Source organism: Felis catus, chromosome D4 (assembly GCF_018350175.1).
Source record: "Felis catus isolate Fca126 chromosome D4, F.catus_Fca126_mat1.0, whole genome shotgun sequence".
NCBI classification, from domain to species: Eukaryota; Metazoa; Chordata; class Mammalia; order Carnivora; family Felidae; genus Felis; species Felis catus.
Window position 1 is genome coordinate 40,262,240 of NC_058380.1, and position 26,576 is coordinate 40,288,815.

General features: G+C 42.3%; 1 protein-coding gene across 3 annotated transcripts in view; it reads right to left on the bottom strand.

Annotated features, from left to right (window-relative positions):
• FREM1 (FRAS1 related extracellular matrix 1) overlaps window positions 1–26,576 on the bottom strand; it is a 313,656-nt gene that overhangs the window by 210,279 nt on the left and 76,801 nt on the right. Inside the window, exon 10 of one of the 3 annotated variants that reach the window (XM_045043746.1) lies at window positions 8,347–8,447. The exons of the other annotated variants lie outside the window; for them this stretch is intronic. The gene's annotated coding sequence lies outside the window, so the exon portion shown is untranslated. The remainder of the gene's footprint in view (window positions 1–8,346; window positions 8,448–26,576) is intronic. 3 annotated transcript variants of the gene reach the window in all.

Below are 26,576 nucleotides of genomic sequence, written 5' to 3' on the forward strand. Positions count from 1 at the left end.
ATTTTGAGAGAGAGAGAGCTGGGGAGGGGCAGAGAGAGAGAATTCCAAGCAGGTTCCGTGCTGTCACAGAGCCCAACACGGGACTTGATCCCACAAACCATGAGATCATGACCTGAGCCAAAACCAAGTGTCAGATGCTTAACCGACTGACCCACCCAGGTGCCCCAGGGCTGATCTTCTTTTAAAAATATCTGATTATGCTAGTGCCCTCCTTCCCATTGTATTCCGTATAGAAAATAAATTCCCTAACATGGTCCAAAGACCTTCCAGATCTGGTCCTGACTACATCTCCCCCCACCTATCTCTATCTGCACTCTAGCCCCACTGCATGATGTGGAGCCTGTGGACCGTCTACCCATGCTCATCTACTCCCTTGCAAAGCAGGAAAGCTAAGAATTACATTTCCCAGATGCCCCTCATGACTAGAGACCAGCATGTGGTTTCCTCCTGCTAATCATAAGCACTTGACTTTGGGCCTCAGTTAGGGACGGGATTGGGGGCACCTGGGTGGCTCAGTCGGTTGAGCGTCCAACCTTGGCTCAGGTCATGATCTCATGGTTCATGAGTTCAAGTCCCACATCAGGCTGTCTGCTGTCAGAGCAGAGCCCTCTTCGGATCCTCTGTCCCCCTCTCTCACTGCCCCTCCCCCACTGGTTCTCTCTCTCAAAATAAATAAACTTATTTTTGGGGGCACCTGGGTGGTTCAGTTGGGTAGGTGTCCGACTTAAGCTCAGGTCTGATCTCACTGTTTGTGAGTTCAAACCCCACATCAGACTCTGTGCTGACGGCTCAGAGCCTGGAGGCTGCTTCAGATTCTGTGTCTCCCTCTCTCTCTGACCCTCCCCCACTCTCTTTCTCTCTCTCTCTCTCTCTCTCTCTCTCTCTCTCTCTCTCTCTCTCTCTCAAAATTAAATAAACATTTAAAAAAATTTTTTTCATAAATAATTTTTTTTTAAAGGAGGGGAGAGACAGAGGATGAAACATCCATTTTGCTGGTGCAGACTGGGCCAGAACTGGTGTGGTTCTACAGTCGTTGGCTTCCAGATTTGATGGTTTCCTGCAGTCAACAGTAGTTTCCCAGTCACAGAAGAAACAACGTGGTTCTGGGAGCCAGACGTTGTCCCTAGAGGCTCTTCCTGGACTGTATGCCCGAACATCTCTTTGTAAACTGCTGAGTACCTGGTAAACCGCTTCTTCCTTAAACTAGCTAAGGAGGTTTCTGTTGTTGGCAGCTGAACCCTAACAGATGGACTGATCAACTTTTAGTTACTTAGCTGAACCAAGATTGAGTTTCGAATGTGAGTTTTTAATCATCCTGGCTGGATTTAAACCCCTGTTCCAGCACTCACATGCTGCTATATGACCTTGGTAAAGTTACTTAATCTCCCTAGCTTTAATTTTCTCATTTGTAGATTAGGAATAAAAATAGCATCTACCTCAGAGGGCATTTGAGGATAAAATGAGGTAATACTGGTAAAACATTTGATATAGTTGCTGGCACATAAGAGTTCACTAGATGTTAGCTTTTATAATTACTATAATTAAGTATTATTATTTCCTTACTCTGGGCCTTAAAATTTGCTCTTTCTTATGCCTGGAGCATTCTGCCTGTGCACCCAATTAACTCCTACTCATCCTTCAGTTTACAAATCATTTCCTCAAAAGTTATTTCCTGGCCCATTTTAATTATGTCTACACTCTTGGTTTTCTCTCATAACAACATTATTCCCTCTTAGAGCATGCATCAAAATTTTCAATTATATGTTTTTTTGTTTGTTTATGTATTTCATCCTAGTCTCCCCCTAGAGCTGTGACTTCCATGAGGTGGCGGTCATGATGACATATGTCCTGTCATCTAGGGAGGACCCAGCATTTTGCCTGACACACAAATGAGCTCAATAAATGTTTTTTAAACGAGTGACCTAGTCAACTGGTGGTAAAAATAACAAAAGAAGGGGCGCCTGGGTGGCTCAGTTGGTTAAGTGTCTGACTTCAGCTCAGGTCATGGTCTCATGGTTTGTGGGTTCAAGCCCCGCGTCGGGCTCTGTGCTGACAGCTCAGAGCCTGGAGCCTGCTTCGGATTCTGTGTCTCCCTCTCTCTCTGCCCCTCCCCTGCTCACGCTCTGTCTCACTTGGTCTCCCAAAAATAAATAAATGTTAAAACATTTTGTTTTAAACTAAATAAAAAAAAAATAACAAAAGTTGGACGTGTGGAGAGCTGTATCACCAGCAAGTTCTAATATAGGGATCCCAGGTCCACTTTGGCATAAAACAGCCCAAGACAAGTTTGGAAAATTATCTGTAAGTTTTCTTTATCATATCAAAATACGCATTAATAGTACTCTACAGTTTTCCAAGCCCTTTTTGATCTATTAATTCTCCTTTAATCCTTGTAACAACCCTATCATCTTATCCCATCTTATAGAAAAGGAAACACAGGCTTTAAGACGTCTGCAACACGTGCAATATCATACAGAGAGGAAGCAACACATTCCGCAAATCGCCGACTGGTAGTCATGAATTCCAACACCGCGTTTGCCACTTTCTGGCTGTGTGACCTTGGGTGAATCACTCAATCTCTCCGAGATGGTTTCTTCGTCAGTGAAAAGGAACAATAACGTATGTGTGTGTCGTCGGGAAGATGACATGTATAATTTCCGAGATGCGCACTGGTAACAAGCGGACCCTACGCAGCATCACCATCATCATCGCCACTGGTGAGCACTCACTGACTCAGCAAGTGGCGAATCATGCTTTTCCATAAGACTCTTGGCTTCTAGACCATTGACACCTGAGGACTGCATATGGTAATCAAAGCTGCAGCTTGAATGCCGTCCTCCATTTTACTCACAGAGGTTTGACGTCCCACATACCAGGCACAGATACACAAATCTAGCTCTCGTATGAGCTTGCCGCAGCTCTGCAATCACATTGTAACTCCCCTGATTGCAGGGACTAGAGCCACCTTTTTCTAGAGTGCTTTGGGCACCGGTTTTGATTACTTATCCACGGATAGATCAGAGAGGCAAACAAAGCTATGGGCAGAAGTCCAGAGGGCTTCAAGAAAGCGTTATTTCAGAATGAATTCTGCAAAGTTGATGATCCAGATCAGAGCCAAGGCCCCCGGCCCCATGCTCAGAACATCTTTAAACTTTAGGCCAGGAAAACGAAACAGTCCTGCGTCCTATTTCTGAGAGGAAATCGACTCTCCGATCGGCAGACTGTTAGGCAAAACGCCACAAACAACAGTCATGGATTTTGCTGTTGTGCAGGCTGACCTGGTTAGGCCATCATGGAGCAAGTATGACCGTGTCACAGGGAACTCAGTGGCGAGAACAGATGGCAGTAATTAGGAGACAAGTGATAGGGGTGAGCCCTGGGGTTTATGTTTTCGGCATCTTCTAGATGCTATCGGCTATGATCACAAAAATATTGCATATAACCAATTACAAGGGTCCCCAGTTCCTTCCTCAGGGCTATGACTTCAACTTCTTGAATATCCATATTAATAAGGATCTCTGGTTTTAATCCTATGAGATTGACCACATCATTTCCTCTTGGCAGCTCAACTGAACACAATGGATGGGATTCAGAACTCCGGCTCCCTCATCACAGCAAATCTCACGTCCTCACTGACCCTCTCACTGAGGTACCTGGCTGCTTTGTTCCCACATTGACGACAACTGAGAACTGCTTCCCGTCCTGAGTAGAAAGGCTGCTCAGATACGATGAGGCACTAAAGAGCAGTGAATGTCTGGCCAAACTATAAGTGACAAGAAACCAAGCTTATTATTAAATCAGTCTCTGCAGGATTGCTTCAGAATATTATGTCTATTTTTTTTAATCTTTATTTATTTTTGAGGGCGGGGGTGGTGAGAGAGAGAGGGAGACACAGAATCCAAGGCAGGCTCCAGGCTCTGAGATGTCAGCACCAAGCCCGACGCGGGGCTCGAAACCACGGATCGCGAGATCATGACCTGAGCCGAAGTCAGAAGCTTAACCCACTGAGCCACCCAGGCGCCCCAGAATGTCATGTCTTAAATGAGAAAATGGCTACTATGTCTTGAAATATTACAGCCAATATTCATTTCACACTTACCCCTTGTCAAGCACTGTGCTAGATTTGGGAGAAATCAACTCCTCAATCTTGACCACAGCCAGGTGAAGTAGGACTCATAATCATCCCCATTCCACAGATGAGAACTAGAGGCTCCGAGAAGTTAAGGAACTTTTCTGAGGTTACACAGCTAGTTAGCAACACAAATAACACCCAAACTCAGGTCAACCTGACCTAAAAGCTATCCTTAGTGTAGCTCTAGTCAAAGTCTCTCACACCCGTAGGCCACCTCTCACTAAAGTCAGCTAAAGAGATCATATTCCTCTTTTCCTTTTATTCTTCAGGCATCAACTCAGAAGTCCTCTCCTCCAGAATCCCCCTTGATTCCCAATTTGCCTTATGCTCCCTGATGAGCCTATACAGTACTCAGTACACAGCACTTCTTATAACATCTGATCTCTCCCTCCAGACCAGGAGCTTAAGGAGGGCAAAGGCCAGGTTTGTGATGTTCATGGTGAGCAAGAGAGTGTCTAGACCCTCCTAGGCACCGTGGACATAGTTGTGGGATTTACGGATTCATGAATAGAGATGACACTCCAGGTGCACCTGGGTGGCTCACTCAGTTAAGGGTCCGACTCTCGATTTTGGCTCAGGTCACAATCTTGCCATTTCATGAGTTTGAGCCCCATGTTGGGCTCCGTGCTGACAGTGTGGAGCTGCTTGGGATTATCTCTGTCTCCCCACTCCACTCTCTGACCCTACACCCTGCTCATGCTGTCTTTTTCTCAAAATAAATAAATAAACTTTTAAAAAATGACACTCAGGGCGCCTGGGTGGCTCAGTCGGTTGAGCGTCCTACTTCGGCTCAGGTCATGATCTTGCGGGTCTGTGAGTTCGAGCCCCACATCGGGCTCTGTGATGACAGCTCAGAGCCCGGAGCCTGCTTCGTATTCTGTCTGTCTGTCTCTCTCTCTCTCTCTGACCCTCCCCTGTTCATGCTCTGTCTCTCTCTGTCTCAAGAATAAATAAACATTTAAAAAATAAATAAATAAAATAAATAAAAAAATGACACTCTACAATAGTTCTTTTTGAAATGTGAGAGCACAGTATCTCACTGCTTCTCCCCAGAATTTCCTTTGCCCCAGGAATCAGAAAAGCAGGTGAACATTGGTGGCATGCTTTCTGAAAATGCTGTAAATCCCCTAATAACGTTGATCCTTTGATTTTTAAAGGAGCTCACACTTCTTTGTGGTATGGGAAAGCCAGCTATGTCTTAAGCATACCAGCTGGCAACTATTTTTTAGCTTTCTTATGGGGGCAACAGAGGGAAACAAAGCTTGGCATCCTAACATATGTTCCCAAAGGTAAATCTTTGGGATATTAAGTGTCCATGTTATCGTCGGCAACAAAGATCGCGCTGAAGGACAGTACTAGGGAAAAGCATGGTCTTGCCTCTTTGCAGCTTAAGCAGGAACCAATACAGGATATGGGGGACCCAGTGCCAAATGAAAATGAGGATCCCCCTGTTCAGGAATTAAGAGTTTCCTGAGGGGGCGCCTGGGTGGCTCAGTCGGTTGAGCGTCCGACCTCAGCTCAGGTCATGATCTCACGGTCTGTGGGTTCGAGCCCCGCGTCGGGCTCTGTGCTGACAGCTCAGCGCCTGGAGCCTGCTTCCGATCCTGTGTCTCCCTGTCTCTCTGTCCCTCCCCCACTCTCACTTTGTCTCACTCTGTCTCTCAGAAATAAATAAATGTAAAAAAAAATTTTTTTAAATAAAAATTAAAAAAAATAATTTCCAGAGAGTGACGGCAGGGCATTAAAGCAAGGGCAGGCTCTTCTAAGCACAGGTCCCTGCATAGAGGCTCAGGTCGTACACCCACAACATCAGTCCTAGGAGTGACGCCCACAGAACTGTTATAAAGTTCTTCCCTTATTATTTAATTTATTTCATTTCATTCTCATGGCAGCTGCATGAGGTGGATACTTACACAGACAAGACATGAGCACTGAACAAAGAAAGGTTTTGCTCTGACTGGGTGGGGGCAAGAGCCTGGTGGAGTAACTGTTAGAGGCAGAGAGACAGAAGACGGAGACTAGAAGCATTCTGACCAATCCCAAATGAAAACTCAGGGGGACCTTTCTCTCTTTTTTGACGTTTGACAGGGAAACGAAGGATTGAGGTAGAGGAAGTGGCTTCCGAGAGTCTGACCCAGGAAATAATTATCAGCTCAGCACAGAGGATGATAAGCATTAGTAATCCACTCGCTCTGCTTCTCAAGAAGCACGACCACTGCAGGTCCCAATACTGTGCCCACTTGTTAGACCGGCCTCCCTTATCAGCCCCCACCATTGAGTAAATTCAACCCCAGCAGTGCTTTGTAGCCACCACAGCAGTGGAAGTGTGTGCTCGAGGACTGGAGGAGTAGGAAATGAAGGAAACGAAAGCCATTTCTCTCTGATCAGCAGTGACTCTTGTGACAGCTGCGTGGCTGCCCTCTCCTCCACCCAGAGGGTAAACAGTGGGTCTGAGCAGGGCCCGGGAGAGCATTCATCCTTTCCGAGGCACTGCACTTTTAATTAAAAGCTCTAGATTTGGCAGGAAAAGCCTTTAAGTACCATACAAAACACGAAATATTTCAGAACAAGTCTCATTCGGGATGAGATTTACACAGACTCCTAAGGGTTAAGTAAAGAACAGTCATTAATAAAACACACAGTACTTATTACCCAAGGTCTCTGAATGTGGGCACTGGCCTGAACAGGAATCCCACATAAATAAGCCTGGGCAAGATAAACCATCAACTGATGTGTGGCTCATTCCTCCTACGAAATCCTTCCAGTAAAAGAATATTGGGCTACTTGTTTAACGACAAAGGGTTATTGTTAAACTTTTAGGTGAAAAGCCGGAGGGATGAGAGCCCCACAAAGACTGAAATCCTGGCTGTGCTGCTTCTTTGCTTTATGACTTTGGGCAAGTTCCTTCACCTCTCCCAGCCTCTGTTTTCTTAACTGTAAACATAAGGCAATAATGAAAATAGTATAACTATACCACCCAAGGGTATCATGGGGGATTCAGTAAGATAATTATGCAAAACACTTAGCATGGTAGCTGGTACATAATAAGCACTGAATAGTAGTCATCTATTACTATCATTACTCTGACACTGAGGGTTCAACTTGGCACTACTTTTCTCACTGTTACCATGATCTTGTTGTCTAGAGCCCAGAGAGTGCCTGTAAGGTAGCAGACACTTAATAGATATTTGCTGAATAAACGATTCGCTGAAAATCAGTGTCTGCTTACAACACTAGATTTCAAGTTTCACTGAGATGGGGTCCAAGAATTAACCATCCCTACGTTTTTTCAAAATATATTCACTGGGCTTCTGTTGTATTCCAGGTACGATGCCCTTGTAGAGTCTATTTCAGACAAAGCGAGTGCTCAACAAAATTTTTATTTAAAAGAAGAGTTCTTGATCCTGGCCCCAAATCTCACTTGCAACACAAAGGCTAGTCCAGTGGACCATTAAAAAGCCCCACTGGGCTCTCTTACATGGAGCCCACAGTTCTCTGGAATCCTTCATTCTAGAGAAACCAAGTCTATAAAGAAGCCTAGGAAATAATTAATCTTCTCAAGGAACATAGACCCTGGATTAGGCACTAATGTGTCAAAAGTGAATGGATGCTCCTTGACGGCAAGGATATTTTGTTTTGGTTTTCAGCTTTATGCTTTTTCTTTTTAATAAGTAAACGAATGCTTTTTTTTTTTTAATAAATAAACGAACACACACACACACACACACACACACACACACACAGGCCGTAAATGATCAGGAGCCCCTTTAGTTTATCACCATAATCCCAAACCCTCTTTGAGTTCTGTAAGTCTAAGAAAAGGGTTCTTATTCTATAGAACAAAGTCAATTGTATAGTCACTGTTCTCAGCAACATGCAGGGAGGAAACTAGGTTTGTCTCCATAACCCCAAGAACTACCCATTAAACAAAGTCCCGTGCGACCACTCAACCCCAGTTCTTGCCATCCCCGCAACTGGGCCTCCAGTGACCTCCCGTGAGATGCCATTACACAGAGCACCGGAACCAGAAACTTGGCTCAGAGGAAGCGCCCAGTCACCCAAACGCTTTCCGGAACAGAGGACATATAAAGACATTAATTTTGCAATGAGTGCACTTCCTGAGAAAAACAGCTTGCCTTTGTATCCAGTGCACAGTAAATACCTGATACATATTTATTGATTGAAGGCACGACCAGTCAAAATAGAGATTTTACCGGTCAAAATAGAGATTTTTCTGGTCTTCTGGGCAGTCGTCCAATCCTTAGTGGCTGTTGAGTTCTATCAATGCCCGCAATCTCTTTCTTCCTTTCTTTTTCTGTTAAGAAGAAAACAAAACTACAGAATTTTGTAGTAATCACTTATACATTCTGGCAATTTGAATAAGAAGGCTTAGTATTAGAATGTCAAAATATATGCCTGACTTAACCAGGCTTAACTCTGGCCTGGACTTAACTGAGCTTCTAAGCAGTTGCTGTCTGAGGCATTGGCAGGCTTTGGTTTGTCAGACTCTTGGAGTTCTTCAGTGAAAAATCTCACAGATAAGGTAATTCTCTCCATTTAACTGCAAATGGGGGCAAGGCCATGTAACGGTCTTTCCAGACTCTCTGAATAAAAGATTTTTTAAAATAGGGGCGTCAAACCTTTGGTTGGGTTGGATGAACTTCAAACTCTTAATTTGGGCTCAGGTCAGTATCCCAGGATCATGGAATTGAGCCCCACATTGGGCTCTACACTGGGCGTGGAGGCTGCTTAAGATTCTCTCTCTCTCTCTCTCTCTCTCTCTCTCTCTCTCTCTCCCTCTGCCCCTCTCCACCACCCCCCTCTTAAAAAAAAGATTTTTTTAAACACACTAGCTATTTTTTACATTGGATTTGCAAAGCTTATTATTTTTAAGAATTCCAGAAAGCAACATGTCACAGGAAAAACAAGATAGACTATAAAACATGGTTGTGTCACATTCTCTGGTCTGCTTTAAGGTGTTGGTAAAAAATCGTCAAAATGAATCCAGGGGTGTAACACTGCCTTCTTTACGTTGCCTTCACTTTGTTCATTCTCTAGGCCAAGAGGGTGCAAACTGGAAAGCCAAACAGTAAATAGGTATTTTTCTCCTCAGTTTCAACCAGCAGCTTGTGCCTCCCTTTGGAAAGGAAAAACAAAACGATATTTTAAAACATCTGAATAAAGAGACCAGGTTTGCTGCATGCAGGGCGCACTCAGCGAGAACCCGGCAAAGAAGAGGGTTCTAGAGGCTATACCTTTCGTGTCTGGTGCAATTATTTTAACTGCTTCCAGGATTGCCCTAGCTAATGGTTTCATGGCCTCTGAACAGCTAAGAATGTTTGGGGGACAGATACACACACAAAAAAAGAAGACAGGAAAGTTTCACAAAAGGCCACGGAGTGTGACGGAAGCAAAACAGATTTCAGAATCAAAACGCTATGTTCAAATCCGTAACCCAACACTTCCTGGCTATATGGCCTTGGACACATGTCACATGCTCTTTGAATGTCCAGTTCCGATGTAAAAAACAAAATGTAGATAACAGTACCTAGGAGGTAGGACAGAATTTTTCAAAATGCAAGTTGTTATACATTAGCAGGTCATAACATCATTTTGAGGTACACTCGACATTTTAACAAAATGAAAGAGTATAGAATAGAAAATATCAAGGGTCCATCACAAGATTCATAAGATAAGCATTGTTTCATGAATTTTTCTTCCATTTTATACATGTGTATAATTATGTTATCTATGTATATTACATACAAGTATATACACAGACATAATTAAAATGTATTTCTTGTTAAAGATCACAGGCAAGGCTTAAAAAATTATTGTATGGATTTCATATAGATTAGAAGGTATGTATATGAAAATACGTAGCATGTAGTAGATGTTCTGTTATTGGTGGTTTCCTTTCCAAGGAGAAATGACTATATCTGGACAAGTTTGTTACGAAATCACCACTTGTTATGGACTGAATGTTTGTGTTTTCCGCCCCCTGCCAAATTCACATGTTGAAATCCTAACCCCCAGTGTGATGATGGTACCAGGAGGTAGAACCTTTGGGAAGTAATGTGGCCACGATGGCAGAACCTTCATGAATAGGATTAGTGCGTATAAAAGGTGCCCCAGAGAGTTCTTCCGCTCTCTTTCCACCATGTAAAGATAGAAGTAGAAAATGAAAGTCTGCAACCAGGAAAAGGGGTCTCACAGTGACCCAACCATGTTGGCACTTACTGATTGCAGATTTCTAGCTTCCAAAACTGTGAGAAATAAATTTCTACCATTTATAAGCCACCCAGTCTATGGTATCTTGTTATAGCAGCCTGAACTAAGACACCATGTTTATGTATATGCCAGTGATTCTCATTGCCTTCCTTTTTAAAAAAAAAATTAATGTTTATTCATTTTTTGAGAGAGAAAGAGACCGAGCACAAGCGGGGAAGGGGCAGAGACAGACAGACAGACAGTCAGAATCTGAAGCAGGCTCCTGGCTCTGGCCGTCAGCACAGAGCCTGATGTGGGGCTCAAACCCACGAACTGCAAGATCATGACCTGAACCGAAGTCCGAAGCTTAACCGACTGGGCCACCCAGACGCCCCACATTTTCTTCCTTTTTAATACAAGCTGTAACTTTTGGCATTTTGCTAAAACTAGCTTCTATGAGATATGAAGTGTCCCACCAAATGTTTGGACAGACCACTTTAAGATTATTTAGGAAGGGAGTTCATAAAACAAACTTCCTTACTTTGAGAAAATAGTCACCTGCCATTTGCTGTGGGTGCTTAGTAAGAGAAAAATCAGCTCTTGTGAGTTTGTCTTTACTAATTTTCTGGATGTAAAAGCAACATCTACAGGAGAAAGGGAGCTCACTGAACACCTTATACGTACTAGGCTCTGTAACTACCTCCCCCTTTATTTTACAACTCTGCGAGGTACGTATTATTTTTGCCTTTGTGCTCATGAAGAAACTGAAGCTCGGAGGAGGTGAGTTATTTGCCCCAAATCATGCAGCTCGTATGGAACGGAGCCTGGATTGAGATCCAGGTCTGACCACAAAGACTACGCCTTTTTCCTCTGACAAGAAATAGCCATGACCCCACATTTTTCAAAGCAATTCATTATTCCCTTTCCCTCCCAGAGAAAGATGGCTTTTACCCACTGGTAAGACAAGGGCTTTTTTCCGCCAGTAGTGGTGTTCTCAATGAGAAAAAACAACCCACTACTAAATGCACGAAGAGCTGCCAGAACTTCATTTGTTCCCACGCACACGAAGACTACTTTTCCAGCCTCCTCGCCCTTCCTACGGATGACCAGGTAAGTCCCACACTCATTCCCCAACCACAGTATTACTATGAGATTTAAAGAATGCAGAAACCAAAGACCTCACATGTGTGACCACGTGTATGTGGGCACACACACACACACACACCATGCCTCCCCCAGGAGTTCTTCTCAAAGTGCAAGCCCCCAGGAGCATAAAGAAGGTCATCCATCGTTATCTTACATTTGGCAAGGGCTGGAGTGGACTGTCTTTTCTTGACAAAAGCCAGACCAGGCGATGCACAGCATGGAAATGTCTGTGAAAACCAGTATCAGGAAAACAAAATGTTCTTATCAATGACATGTTAGGGGATGAATAAAATCTCCTGACTTAGCTCCAAATACCAGGATGGAGCACAGTCATAAGTCAATAAATGAAGAAGGTTGGTCCCACATTGTGTCTGAATCTCAAGGTGAAAAGAATAAGTTTACCGTCAATCAGGCCCATTCAGTATCTTCATGGGAAGTGGGTGATGTTTATCTCCCTACCGTTTTGCTTGTACCTTTCTTGGTCAGAGATACTTTTGACTTCAACGTTTCTTTTCCCCTCCTTGCATCAAAACGAACCCTCAAAAAAAAGAATTTTTTGTTCATTTGCTCCTGCTAAGGTGAAAATTAATGATGTGACTTGATATGCTACCTATTCTAGGGGCTTCTGCCTCATAAGCAGGGACAAATATAGCAAATACTTTTAATGGTCTAATTTTGATCCTTAATGGAGAAGCTAGTTTTTCTTCCTGATCTCTTTTTATCATAAAAGGTAAATAAACCATGAGGCTGGGAAGGAGGAGAAAATGACAGACAAAGTCCCAACCAGTCAGGGGGGAGGAGCATAGAAATATCTGTCCTTCCTAGATGAAGGGCTAGAACAGAAGGGAAAACTCAGGTAAAGCGAGAAGGTTAAGCTCCAGATATCTTTTCCTCTTCCACTAGCTACCTCGAAGATGAGGTGACTTCGGAAACATCCAAAACATTGGAGCTGGTGACCCATCTTAGTCTAGCATTGTATTGGTGAAGTCGTGGTCCAGAGATGAGCCTTAACCTTCAGCTATACATTATCTTGACCGTAGTGTAGGAAAAAAGGGGCATGGGGTAGGGTGTCAGTGAGAGGTTATAAATAGACCCAGGCATAAAGAGACTGTTGAATTATCCCTGGATGAATTTACCACTGCTTTGGCAGTATAAGCAGGAAATAGATTGATTTCTTTCAGTAGATGCCTCCAATTCTGTTGAGCCCCCTTGACACTGAGTGGTACATCCCTTAGTGACATCCAGGACAGATTCCATACCTTCCCAGTCACTTTCAGGGATTAGAACAACCCCTTTTCAGTATTAAAGGCTTAATTCTATTCCCTATACTCCTGCTACTGATCTCAAACTTACACCAGTTGCGACTGAATTTTAAAAATGTTATACGTGGTTCCCACTCGTGACAAATGCAAGGACTAAGAGATGGCTAAGTCATGAATATTACCCTCATGATAACTCAGGATAACTCAAAAGCAGCAGACAAGGAAAAAGTACAAAATTCAGCTGCGGAAGCTAGGTTCGAGACACAGAGCTTGGGCAGGGGAGACAGAATGGTTAGCTCCTTAGAAGGGGGACAGGAATGAAGGGGGCCAGGAAGTAGCGACATCTGAACTAAATGCACAGAGGGTCAACGGGGCATTCCCAGAGAGAAAGACATTCCAGGCAGAGTTGGTCAGGAGAACAAAACCACTCAAACGTTAGGTGTAAATAACTCTCAGAACAGCTTAGGAGAGTAGGAACAGTGATGCTAAAGCCATGTGGAGAGGATGCAGAAATAATCCTCACATGATTGGTTCTTTCATCGACTCCCTCAAAAGCCTCCAGAGGTGAATCCCAAAGGAGGTACTTCTACGGGGAACTAAGTGAAGGAAATTTAAGTGCATCGTTTCCAAGCATTATTTTCAAGTAACCTCACTGGATTTGAGGGAAGACATGGGGGTTCTAGAAACTTCGGTCTCTCTTTTTTTTCACACTAGGCACTCATTTTAATTCTGCTTCCAGGAGGGGCCAGAACCACCATCGAAGTAAAATAAATAAATAAATGTGCTCTCTGGTGAATGTCAGAAAGACATTTGTTTCAAAATATACTGAGCAGTAGGCCTGTTGTAGCCCCATCACCTAAGCCAAGAGTGGAGACAATGACTTCTGTTCTCTTCCGAATCCATTGTATGTATCTGGAGGCTGAGATGCTCAGGGTGATAGGTGAAGAATGTTTGCTTAATGTGTCTCATGGTTAAGTGCTTAAAAAGCTTCAAAATTCTTTCCCATCTGACCCGTTGTTCACAGCCAAGACTATTTATGAGATAGAATTGAATTTCCAGAGGACGTATTTCCTTGTTACAATCCTTAGTAATTAATATTTTATGGACAATTCTCACATTCTGCTAGATATAACTGAGGACGTTGTTAGCCCTTAAGACTAATAATGTCTGAATTTCATTTTATGGAACAATAAAGATTGTAAGAATGTCATTTTTCTGGTTTAGAATCTTCATTTATCGCATTTGCTTTAATATGGGTACTGCTGTTTGAGCTGTTATTGTCTACCTTTTCCCTTTCAGCTGTGATCTGGGGAAACAGTTTTCATCCCCCTTCACTCAGAACAGTGTCTGTCCTATAGCAGAAGCTCAATAAACACCTGTAATTTAGCAAAAAAAAAAAAAACCATGGGAGAAAGGTAAGAGGTTGGGTTACGGAGTCAGAAACCTGATCCAAATCCTAGTTTCACCATTAACCAGTTGTATAAACTTGGGTGGTCAAGTCACTTAATATCTGGGAATCTCAATTCCTTCATCTTTACTCATGGGATAAAATACTCACCTCACCACACAACTTACGACTGTCATGTGAAAGGATGTACATGAAGAAGCCTGGCACAAATATAAGGAATCAATAAATCCTAGTGGAACCGAAACTTTAAGCCAGTGCTAAAATTATTATTACCTAAATATAGCTCCAAGATGTCGTCACCTAACAATTCAACATGGCTAAACCTTTAGTTAATGCTGAGTGGTCACAAAGACTTCAAACTTCAGTGCGCTTACAAATTTTGCCAAAGTGCAGATCCCTCCGCTGTGCCCATGAAGATATGGATTCATAAAGGCTCTGTATTTCTAATAAGCACCTTGGGTCATGCCTGTGCAGGTGGTCTATGGCCCAAACTTGGACAAAAATGAAACTAAGGGCAGCGGCATAATTTAATTGGCAAAAAACAAACAAACAAACAAACAAAAAAAATGTTAGATTAAGAGGGTGATAGCCCATAGCCAACTTGCATCCCAAACTATGGAGGGCCGGAGAGTGGGAGGGAGATGGAAAGCAAACAGGAAAGTTTTCACCAGCCTCTTCCCCCCTCCCCCACCAACTCACAAGAGTTGTAGGATTCCAGATGAATGGCAGGATTGTTCAAAGAACGAGGATATCTGTACTGCTGGGGGCGGGGGCGGGGGGGGGGGGGGGGGGGGAGGAGTGTGTGACTGACCCAGAAATATTTCCAAGTGTTTGGATGTTAGAAAAGGCCAAAATGCCTTTTTCTCTCCCTCTCCCTATGCTACCACTACCGCAGACAAGCCTTAAAGCCATGTTTATTTCAGAACAAATCTAATCCATACATTTGTCTTGTTTAGACTTGTGTCAAAAATGTTTTTGGCGTTAATATAGAAGCAAGAAAAACCTTTTTTACTGTAAAAACAGCAAAGAGAAACAAATCTACCTTTGGTAAATATATTTTAACAACAGATATTCAGAATTGAAGACAGGGGGCTAAACAGAAAAACAATGTTGCAATTCAAAAGCAGTCAAGACAGATCTTTCTATAGCTGCAGAATGTTTAATTCCATCCAAAGCAAACATTCTCAACCGCTTTGAACTCTTAATTTACTGCTCTTGTGCACACATCCTTTCACTATGGCATGTAAAAAGGACACATTGTAATTAAGAGTAAATTCGTTTTGATACTTCATCATGATACTTAGATTACTTCAAGCTACTTTTTAAGAGAGAAATTTTTTCATGCAAGAGACTTGCCTTTAATCACAAAGCAGCCACAATGCTATTTATGTTTACTTCCTGAGGGTGAGCCAAGCACATTAGGGAAGTAGGACAGCTGTACTGTCTTGTAGCTCTGAATTTAGTGAATGCTTGTATATGGTTCTTTTCACAATCAAAGCTGACATCATAAGAGCTTTATACACCAAAGACAACCAAAGTATTTTGTCATCAGGGACACTGCCCAAAGTGGTACACTACCCTCCATGAGGGGAGAAGCTGAAGTGAGAGCAGAGGTAACCTGCCAAATCCTAGAACAGAAAAAAACTTGCATCGTGATGTATTTCCCAGGCTGCCTTGAGGAGACAGGACAATGTAGTGGGGACAGCACAGGTTTGCACGCCTAATATGCTGAAATACTGACTCTCTGCTCTTGTCCATCAATGTCTTTGAGTGAGCCTTGAGTGTCCTTCAAGGCTCATCTATAATATGTGGGTGATAACACCTTGTAGGATCCTTCTAAGTGGTGAAACAGATAATATATAAGGGCACCTGAGTAGTTCAGTCAGTTGAGCACCCAACTCTTGATTTCTCTTCAGGTCATGATCACAGAGTCATGGGAATGAGCCCTGGGTCGGGCTCTGTGCTGAGTGTGGAGCCTGCTTGGGATTCTCTCTCTCTCTCTCTCTCTCTCCCCCCCCCCCCCCCGCCACTCTCCCCAACTTGTGCTCTCTCTCTGTGTCTAAAATAATAAAAAAAAGAAGTAGGGGCGCCTGGGTGGCTCAGTCAGTTGAGCATCTGACTTCAGCTCAGGTCATAATCTCACAGTTCGTGAGTTCAAGCCCCACATCAGATTCACTGCTGTCAGCACAGAGCTCACTTTGGATCTTCTGTCCTCCTCTCTCTCTGCTTCTCCCCTGCTCAAGCACACTCTCTCTCTCTCTCTCTCTCTCTGTCAAAAAATAAAATAAACATAAAAAAAAAGAAGTAAAATAGATAATATATGAAAAGTTCAAAGCAGTGGCATACCAGGGTGGGTACTGAAAGGAGACGTTCACCCAGGTATAGGTAAAAAGTTGATACACTACCGTAGAGAATTTAGAAACAATAATAAAACTGACTAAAAGTCAACTTGTCTTTTGTTAGTACAATCCCCAGACGATTCTAAATGAACCCCCTTACCCAATACTTCTCCCACCAGGGTAGCGAACTCCCACTGAGCCACTCCCCCACCACGGTATGTACTTGGCTTAGTGACTGGAGCACAGTAGGTCCTTAGGAAATGCTAGTCCTCCCTTAATGGAAATAAACTAAATGTATGTGAAAATAGATCTAACGTAAGAAAAGAGCCTTCGGGCATGAATCTTTTTCAGCTCAAACTGAGCCCCAGTTAAGGACAGTAAAAAATAACATTTATAAGATTTTACAAAACTGATTTCTATCATCCAAGTGTTGACTGTCTTTACATGCTGTCTCCCTGTTCACCCTATACTTCACCTCCTCCACGATGAAGAGATTATCTACCCCATAGGCATCAGGAAGCAATATGGATTTTGTGATGTCTTGGGGGAGATGGAGACGGTTTCTATCACACACAAAGTATTTCTCTCCAAAAATCCCCATTACACATCTCCATTTCTCCAAAATTCGTCCTGAGCTCCCATCCAAAGGTCACCTCTCTATCCTTCCTGACGTAGACTTCCAGTCTCAGACTGCAGTACCTGGCCTTGGGTCTTTCCTTTGAGTCTCCCTGTATCATTTAACCAGACACATTTAGATCCACTCAAATCCTTCCTGCTGTCTTCCAGTCTGGGAAAGACCAGCAAATATCAGATCCTTCTTCCGCCGTGTGTGAACTGAGTCAATAGTATATAACCACAAAAACAGCAACAAAATCTTCCTTTTTTTTTGTTCACATACGGAAATTTTTACATTCCGCCTTTGTGATCATTAACACCCAGAACTAACTGACCCACAGGAAGGGGCAGAAAGAAAGGCACTCCAGTAGCTTTATCATAAATCACCCAGTTGAGTTTTAGTTCATACAATTAATTCAAAACACCCATAAAATAGCCCCATGGCCATTAAGCATCAAATCCTAGAACGGTATCATACTGATACTTAACGGTTCTCTGCCCTTTACACTCATCTTTCCAAAAGACAACCCCAAGAAAAACTAAAAATTTAAGCTGAATATCACATTGCTTTTATTAAGACGAATAAAAACTTCACAACAGTACACACATTGATGAGGCATCTCTCTACCATGCCTTCAAGAGTCAAAGTCCTATGGTCAATTAATCTCTGACAAAGGAGACAAGAATATGCAACAGGAAAAATACAGTTTCTTCAATAAATGCTGCCGGGAAAACTGGGCAGCTACGTGCAAAAAAGAGTGAAACTGTACCCCCCCCCCTTTTGTCATACACAATAAGAAACTCAAAACAGATTAAAGACCCAAAGGTAAGACACAAAACCATAAAACTCCTAGAAGAAAACATAGGATACGGAGAAAAAGAAACCCTAATGGTGTCACCACTATGAAAAACAGTATGAGAGTTCCTCAAGAAATTAAAAATAGAAATATCATATGATCCAGTAATTTAACTACTGGGCATTTACCCGAAGAAGATGAAAACACTAATTTGAAAAGATATATAACCCCTACATTTATTGCAGCATTATTTACAATGGCCAATCTATAGAAGTAACACAAGTATCCATTCATAAAGGATTGGATGAAGAAAATACGAGATATAGATATAGATGATATAGATATAAATAGATAGTGATAGATCGATCGATACATAGATAGATAATGGACTATTACTCAGCCATAAAAAAGAATGAGATCTTGCCATATGCTATAATGTGGATGGACCTAGAGTGTATAATGCTAAGTGAAATAAGCCAGAGAAAGACAAATACCAAATGATTTCAGTTATATGAGGAATCAAAAAAATAAAACAAATAAAAAAACAAAAGCAGAAACAGACCTATAAATACAGAGAACAAACTAATGATTATCAGAGGGGAGCGGGGTGAGACGGATTGGCAAAATGGGTGAAGGAGAGTGGGAGACACAGTCTTGCAGTTGTGTAATGAGTAAGTCATGATGATAAAAGGTACAGCAGATGACATACGGTCAATGCAACGGTAATATCACTGTGTGGTAACAGAGGGTAGTACACTTGTGATGAGCACAGCATAACGTAGAGACTTGTTGAATCATTATGCTGTATATGTGAAAATAATGTAATATTGTAGGTCAACTATACCTCAATAAAATAAATTAAATAAATAATGAGATCTACTTACTTGGGGAAAAAGAAAGAGTCAAAGTCCTAGGCTGTCATGCCCAACTGGATCAACCTTGGGTCACATTTCTAGGGGCAACAGCTCCCTCACCCAGATACCATACATACACATGAATGCCCAGCGGGCTTCTGCTAGGTGTTTCAGCCTGCAGTCTCAGAGAATCTCTGGGGTAGGGAGTGAGAGGCATGTGGCACAGGGCCTGGGTGAGGTGCAGTCAGACTGTACCTGCAGGAAGCTGGTCGAAGTCCACCCACATCTGGTCATCTGATTCTACAGTGGCCATGGAGGCCAAGAAGATTTAAAGTATAAACAAGAATGTGGTTTTTTTCACATACTCCAATATTAACATCAGTGACACTGGGTTTTTTCAAAATATGGCAAGATCACAGGAAGCCTTATCGGATTGTATTGACCCTTTCAACAATTAAAAACTGTAACTCTAGGGACACCTGGGTGGCTCAGTTGGTTAAGGATCAGACTTCGGCTCAGGTCATGATCTGACAGTTCATGGGTTTGAGTCCCGCATCGGGCTCTGTGCTGACAGCTCAGAGCCTGGAATCTGCTTCAGATTCTGTGTCTCCCTCTCTCTCTCTCTCTGCCTCTCCCCAACTCATGCTCTGTCTCTGTCTCTCTCTTTCTTGGAAATGAATAAACATTAAAAATTTTTTTTTAAAAAACCCATAACTCTAAGCAATAGATTCCATATCAGTTTCATAGGCATTAACAATAAAACAATTAGAAAATGAATATGAGCCAGAGGAAGAAAATGAAAATCATCACTGGTAAATATCTTTTCATATAAATAAAAGCCATTCTACAACATCATTTTTCTGACTCCATTTAAGCTATTAAAGTTCAGCTAAATATGATTTGCAGGCAAAATACAATGCTTTAATGGTCAGTAGATTGCTAGCTATAACTCTTAAAACTGTTGATTACAGTAACAGCCAAAGTAATGTTTCTAAGAGCAGAAATAAAATTCATAGGAAAAAAAAAAAACTTCCCGACTAAGTAGCTAATTGAGCAGAGTTTTAATGATCTTCTCTCAAGACAGTCTCAAAGGCCATGCTTGCATAATTATTCATGTTAACTCCACACTAACCCAAGAAATCCTATATCACAGAAAGGTCACTAAGGAATGAAAGGGAAAAAATAAAGAATTGATGGCAAACAGCGACACGATCAGTTACTATACTCAGTCAGATGATTAAATCTCAGCTGCCTGCGCGAGCTAAGTCTCAAATAAACATTTGTTGACTGATGAGTGAATGAGAAAGTCAAAAGGAAAACCATGACCTGTTTTTGGCTGCACAGCTTGAAAAATTCAAGGCAAAAGGAGAGAAAAGAATTCGGTTTCAGTATTTCTCTATCAGACTATGGTGGAAAGTTAATACGTGGGACCCTATACATATGTGCTCCATTTTGAACTTTATTTTTTAATATATTTTTAAATGTTTGTTTGTTTGTTTATTTATTTAGAGAATTCACATGAGCAGGGTAGGGGGAGAGAAAGGGGGAGAGAGAGAGAGAGAGAGAGAGAGAGAGAGAGAGAGAGAGAGAGAGAGAATCCCAAGCAGGCTCCACGCTGACAGCACATGGGGCTCGATGTAGGGCTCGATCTCATGAAGCATGAGATCATCATGACCTGAGCCAAAACCGAGAGTGGGACGCTTAACTGACTAAGCCACACAGGATTTCCTGTTTTGACCTTTAAAATAAAAACTGATTTTTCTTAACTGCAACAATATCAATCGTAATGAGTTTACCAGAAACTGAAGCACAAAACAAGGCTTATCTACAAGGGAAGCTTGTAGAAATGGCGGGGTCTCCTGTTCAAGTGCATCTTTGGAAGCACTTTGTCTTTTAGACAAACCATGGCAAATTAGTCATGCAAATTGGTCATGGCAAATTGGTCACAGAGGATGATGATACTCTACAGAAGTGTACACGCACTGGGGATATAGGATCCCCAAATAATATAAATTCAAAAACCTTACGTTGGAAGTAGTCTTAGAACTTAATCATCTCAATGACCCCACTGAAGAATCAGCTTAATACAACCCCTAGAATATGGTACTCACAGAAGTCTCTGGCAGAACGAAAATGTACGTAAGGGTTACGCAAGATCCAAAGATCTTGAGCACATACAAGTAAAGCTCTTTTCCCATTTTCCCTGAGGAACCCAGCAGAAAATAGTTACAGGAATGAGATTCACAGTGAAAGATTTTTAAAGAAAATTGGAACACCATTCAGCCTTGAGAAAAGACAATGACAGTGAACTTCAAGATTTTTTTTTTTTCTCTCAGGGTATGATCCGTTTCTAAACACCCACAGAAGGCCACAAAAGGAAAATTTTTAAATGATAAGCCATTTCATTCTTTTTATTCTATTTAAATTATAAAGCAGAAAAATGCCCTAAGAGGGAAAAAATCCTGAAGGTATGTGGCTAAACTCACTCATTCTGTGGAGATATTGGAAAAACAGCCAGATTTCAGTATAGCCTAAAGGCAAGAATAGCTGGACCACCTCCAAGACCCCATCAGTCTAGTATCAAAAACATCAGTGCTCTCATCAAGTCTTTCATGTGCCTCAGAAGAATTCAGGAAGTTCAGTGACTTTGGAGGTCAAAGTTAAGGAGTCCAAGAATTCTATCTATAGCATTGCCAAGAACCTCAGAGTTTATGAATGTTTTTTAAAGATGGTTGAGGGACAGAGGGACAGAGAAAAAGAGAATACATTAGTGAAGACTCAAGTTCTTTCAAAACTTTTCTGGAGGGGCACCTGGGTGGCTCAGTTGGTTAAGCATCCAACTTCGGCTCAGATCATGTTCTCACAGGCCGTGAGTTCGAGCCCCACATTGGGCTCTGTGCTGACAGCTCAGAGCCTGGAGCCTCCTTTGGATTCTGTGTCTCCCTCTCTCTCTGACCCTCTCCTATCCACACTCTGCTTCTCTCTCTCTCTCATATAAATAAACATTAAAAAGAATTAAAAAACCTTTCTGTAAACATTTGTATTCCTTTCCATTAGGTCTGAGGCTTGATTTCAACATATCTACAAAATAATAAATAAGCTCATTACTGTTTCCAGGATGCTGGAAGAAGACATGAAATCTCTGGGTTAGAGACAAAGGACTTTACTCATGGCAAAGCATGCAGTATGAGCATTAGTATTTGGCACCAGTCACTTGTCTTTCAAATCCTACAGAGGGACAGAGGGACAGAGGGCCCAGAGGGACTTCTTCACACATTGGTGGCACTAAAGGCAAGGAACACAGAACTTGCAGAACTCATCATTCCATTGGAAGCAAGCCTCCACTCTGTCCCAGAGGCAGACGTTACTTATCTCTCAAGGCTGCTGAGTGCAAACACAGTCCTGAGAAATGGCCTGGGTATAAAGTGATGTTGGCCTTGCGTTCTCGGGCTACTCAGCAAGATGTTTAGGAGTACAGGATAACTACGGACACTATGTCTCCCATTATTTCCTCTCACTATCCCATTCTCTTACCTAACCCTCCTTTCTCTCCTAAAACTGTGAGGCAAAGGAAATACCAGTGAATGGACTCAGACCCTTCCCCCAGCCTAGCTCATCACATCTTTAAGGTCTATGGCCTGAAGACAGCCCCTCAAACTCAGTTTCTTATACCATTTCGGATTCTGAGGACCAGCATCATCCTCTCTTGGTTTCCTTAAAGACTAGCTTTCTACGGCTTTAATATGCCCCCCTTTGGTGTCTACCTTCTATCTCCTTGTTGTCTTGACAGCACTAGAATGATCTTGTACTACACCACATACAGATTCCTCAAAAGATCCATTTTCTCACTCTGTCACTCATCGAGACCCTACATCCATAAGCATTTCTGAGAGAGATGAATTTCAGCAAACAGAACATCGATTTATGAAAGCATTATGGCTCTACTTTGGAATCAACACTGGCCCAATGCGTTCCATTTTCTGCAGTTTTGTCTTCATAGAAAGTGCTCACGATAGCTGCGACCAACAATGTTCACATCTTGGGTCAGGGGAAATTCCCAGCCACCAGTCATAATACAACTCTCCTTCCTTTACCCAGGAAAGCATAATAAAAGCAAGTAAAAGTGATGTCATTATAGAGAAATTTTTGAATTCATTCCCGTTTATTTGGTTAGAAAGTAAATCGCTTTCAGGGCCCCTGGGTGGCTCAGTTGATTAAGCGCTTGACTTTGGCTAATGTCATGATCTCACAGTTCATGGGTTCCAGTACCGCACTGGGCTCTCTGTTGTCAGTAAAGAGCCTGCTTTGGATCCTATGTCCCCCCCTCCCTCCGCCTCTCCCCCCGTTTGCATGCACATGCACTCTCTCTCTCAAAAATAAATATTAAAAAAAAAAAAGACCTACTGAAACCTTCAGAGTTTAGCCAACATAAATTTCCATAAAAACATTTCCTGACTGCATTGGTTTCAGTCTATTTTAAGGTTAATTTAATGAAAGTACCAAGAAACTGTAATTGAGATTTTTTAACTCTTAGAAGCATTTCAAGTATTGCTAAGAGAAGAATTTGATTCTATGAGCTTTATGACACACACCCACACGCACAACCACACAAACACACAGAACATTGTCTTGTGTAACTCTTACACTTGAAAGAGAGTCAGGTTTTTTTTTCTTTTCTTCTTTTTGTTATTTTTTTAATGTTAATTCATTTTTTTTCATTTTTTTAACATTTATTCATTTTTGAGAGACAGATCGTGAGTGGGGGAGGGGCAGAGAGAGACAGAGACACAGAATCTCAAGCAGGCTCCAGGCTCTGAGCTGTCAGCACAGAGCCTGACGTGGGGCTCGAACTCACAAACCGTGAGATCACGACCTGAGCTGAAGTCGGATGCTTAATCAACTGAGCCACCCAGGCACCCCTAATGTTTATTCATTTCTGAGAGAGAGAGAGAGAGACAGCACGAGCAGGCAGAGAGAGAGGGATACACAGAATCCAAAGCAGGCTCTAGACTCTGAGCTGTCAGCACAGAATCTGACACAGGCTGAAACCACAAACTGCGAGAGAGTCAGTTTATCATATCTGCTTGGCTTCTTCACCAACCAGATATTTGTGCCATGCCTCGGGGCGGGGGGGGGGGGGGCAGAGGAGGGGCAACTCCAGGGGCAGGCCTTCTTCCATAGTCCTTTTGAAAAAAGTTAATTCGGCAAATGACAGGTCCACCATTCCTACATCCATATTGGGAAGCTCCCAAGTGTAGTCACACATCTACCAAAGAGGGGGTTGGTCCCCATGCACAGAGGCACGAGGTATGGAGGCCAATTGGCTATCTCTGCTTCTCCCTTCCTCTCAATATCTAATGCTCTTTGATCTCTCTGATTTTAATATTCTCAGATCACACTCACTGTTTATGGGTCATGTAGAGGTAGGAGGGACAATCTGGAGCATTCCAGAGCCTCCTACTGTGGGGGTTCCAGAGGTGTCTGCCCCCATTTCTCAGTATCTCACCACACGTGGGCGCCACGCTAAGTGTTCCGACAGTTTACATACCTTTCGTTATCACAACAGTCCCCTGAATGTTCTCTAATAGTTGAGGAATCGGATGCAGAGAGGGTGTAAATGCCTCGCCCAGGGACCCAAGTGTCAGGCTCCAGAGCCCATGCTCTGTCCATGGACTGTGCTATAAAAGATCCAAAGGTGATCTTGAAGCCATTTTCTAGAACTTGAACTGTTACCTCTGGGAGGTCATTGTCCCTTTGCTCTTTCTGCTAAGGCTCAGAAAAAAGAACGTGAGCGCAAACTACATGGCAAGAAAATTTGGGTAGACATGATAATAACGACACACTGAAACAGGGAGCTGGGAAACCAGCGACACTCCATCTTTAAGAGCACTTATAGAGGCAACAGCAACTGCCCATCTTTAGTTGTTTAGAGAAGACACAGGAGATCTTTCTTCTTTCAAGGTCAACTGATCCGAAGGGGAAAACTGAATCAAGGGAATACTAATTGCTAAGATTTAAGGTACTGGTTCTTCTGTGCCAGATTTTATTCCAGTGCTTTCCATTAGGGAATAAAACGAAGATCAGAAAAAAAGCGAAGCACAATTTTTTCCTTGGAAAAGTAAACACTCTCCTCAAACTATTTTTTTAAATTACAAACCATAAACCTCTATTTCACTAATTCTTTAGCTCTATGGGCAGTTAAAAAACTGTGTGGAGGGGTGGGTGAAGAAAGTGAAAATAATAAAAGCGATGCAAAGGTACAGCAGTGGAGAGGCGGGAGTAAGGAGAATATAGGAATAAAGGAGAAACACATTTAATGGGGAGAAAGGAAGAGAGAAAGACTCAGAAGGAGAGAACGGGAGAAAAAATGGAGAAGCAAACTAATGAAGAGAGAAGACAAAGGAAAGGAAACCATGGTAAGATCTTTTTTTTAAGTTTATTTTTTTTTTTATTGTAGGAGAGAGAGAGAGTGAGCAGGTGAGGGGCAGAGAGAGAAGGAGAGAGAAAGAATCGCAAGCATGTTCCGCGCCATCAGCACACAGCCAGACGCGGGGCTCCAACTCACGAACCATGAGATCATAACCTGAGCCGAAACCAAGAGTCGGACACGTAACTGATTGAGCCACCCAAGTGCACCAGAACACCATAGTAAGATTATTTTTACTTCACGCTCTGCTGTTCAGTTAGGTTGTGAGTGCAACTTTAGGCCAAAATGTCAATGGCTTATTTCCTTCTACAATGCCTCGTTAACTGCTTAGCCATTGTTCACAGGTCTCTAATGTCTCTTAATACGTTTTCAGAGTCTTGGCACCAACTGATCTAACTACAGCAGCTATTTGGAAAAAATATTGTTCCGACCACTTGCAGGGAGCCAGGGACTATCATTTTCATACTGAACAAAATCAAAATGAAACACAAACGGACCAAGTCTGAAGCAACTTCAATACTACGTGAGGAAGCGAACTGGATTACACGGTTTACACTTCGGTTCAATGCCAAAAAATAAAATTAAGTTACAGCCATCAAGAAGCATAATATACTTGTGACGCATTCTCACATAAAGGCATACTCTTGGCTGGATTCTAGACTTCCTCCCTTTGCTACGTCTGTTTCTCAAGCTAGACAGAGTCTATTTATCTTCCTTCTCTGCTCGGTAAGTTCTTTTGGCCAGTCTCATCACCTCCTTAACATCTCCAAGATGTTACATCATAACGGCAACGTGGCTCTCCTAGCCTCATTCATCTTGGCTTCCCATTCATTACTATATTCCACCCTAACTCAAGGTACTGAGGAATAGTAGCACACTTTTTAAGTTCAGTGGAAAATTCAGTCCAAGTTCAGTCCAAGTACATCTCTGCAGGCAAGTTTACAGATTTGTATGACACAAAATGGAATTTTGGAAGCGGAGTCGAGATGTTGTGGAACAGTCAGGAAGTCACCAGATGTTACTGTTACAGAGACCATAAAATGCTTTCTTCTAAATGTGCATGTGATTAGATCTTGGGGGAGCTACTCTATCATTATAGTAATGGGTTTTTTTTTTTTCTTACAAAGTTGCATTTTTCCTACTCAAAGTCTCTTTTGACTAAATGAATTTCATATGTGTAATCAAAGCATTATGCATGTCATTGTACTTGGAGCTAATTTGAGCAATTTTTGTTAAAATTTGCCCACATGGTAAAGCACTCTTTGAAAACAATCTCATGAAAGAGACTTTTTAAAGTTATTATTTTAAACATAACCATGCATCTTTACTTCAGCTTCAGTATTTTTGCTCTTCAACCAAATGGGCATCCTTAGACGCAACATGTTT